Below are 1,614 nucleotides of genomic sequence, written 5' to 3'. Positions count from 1 at the left end.
GTAGCTGTCTTCAGACACTCCAGAAGAGGGAGTCAGATCTCATTACAGATGGTTGTGAGCCACCATGTGGTTGCTGGGATTTGAACTCTGGACCTTCGGGAGAGCAGTCGGGTGCTCTTACCCACTGAGCCATCTCACCAGCCCGAAGCCTCTTTTTAAGGGAACAGTCAGCCCACCCAGTTATAGGGAAGCCTGAACAGGCTCCAGTGTGACACAGTTATGACTCATGGTCAAGAGTGGGTTACACAGAGCCGTGTTTTCTTAGTCATGACATTTTAAGTACTCAAAGTAAACATTTTCAAAGTGTTTGTAGAACAAACTGGTAGCGCTCTATTTTTCTTAATTTCTTCCTAATATGATGAGACCCGCAGCAGAACTACAGAATAACTTGTTTGTGTGTGAACTAAAATAATTTTGGCATCACGCTAGAGGAACATTTCCTTCTACAGGGTCTATAAATGGCAACTCATGGTTGGGGGACATGAAAGAGATTCTGAGATGGCCTCAGATCATTTTGATAAGTGTCGCTGTTGCTGTGAGCCTGCAAAAACCCTTCCCTTGAGATGTTTCATTTACAAACTGGCAGACTTTTGCAGGAGAAGCCTGACTCTGATAGGCCCCATTCTGGAACATGCAGAAGAGAATCCAGCCAAATTTGCAAGCCCAAATAAGATTATGTGAGCAGAAACCTAAGACTTGTTAGTAAGTCAGGATCTTTCTTAGACTGGTCAGTTTCTACACCAGACCATTTGGCTTACCATCTTGAGACACAGAAACTAGCCATCTAGGCTACTAATACTATAATAGAATCCAAACATACTTGGAGGGTCTTTTGTTTGTTTGTTTGTTTGTTTCAATTTCTGTAACCAACATTTCTTCAGCACCTATGAAACCACTGGCTGGCAAGTTTGTGGTGTGTTGTAGAAAGCTACTGTTTATTTTTGAGGCAAGAGCATTTTGGGGATGTGATAATATGACTCTGAGCATGTCGGAACTTCTGAAGTCTACGTGAAAGAGCTGCTGTCCCTATTCGTATCTATTTATAGCCAAACTCTGATCTTCTAATGCTGCTCTGAGGCTGGGATGAAATTAGCCTGGTTCCTGAAGAGAGCTATCTTTGTCCATGTGTGCATGCTCTGAGGATCGAACTCAGGACCTAGGGCCTCACACTCTGTTGGTAAGTGCTCTACCACTGGGCCACAATATGTTGTCACTTTTTATTTTCTCCTGCCATGCCTCATTCATTAATCTTTATCTGAAAAAGGAAAGATTTTTTTTTCTTGGCCTTCAAGGCTGAACAGTTTTCCTTCCTTTAAGTAACATCTTTTGAAAATGGCAGTTGTAAACTGGATGGGACACTTGGACACCTTAATTTGTTGCTCAACATTCTATTTACTGTTTTTCCTGCTTTATGTTAAACATATGTATCCTCAATGGATGATTTTAAGAATTTGCTTTCTTTTGTCTTTTAGAGATGTTCAAATCCCTGCTCAATGGGAAGGTGATAGAATTAAGTTTAAGAAAGTAACAAAAAAGAGCCGGGCGTAGTGGCGCACGCCTTTAGTCCCAGCACTCGGGAGGCAGAGGCAGGCGGATTTCTGAGTTCGAGGCCAG

The sequence above is a fragment of the Mus caroli genome, chromosome 8, assembly GCF_900094665.2.
Source record: "Mus caroli chromosome 8, CAROLI_EIJ_v1.1, whole genome shotgun sequence".
NCBI lineage: Eukaryota > Metazoa > Chordata > Mammalia > Rodentia > Muridae > Mus > Mus caroli.
This window is presented reverse-complemented; position numbering follows the sequence as displayed.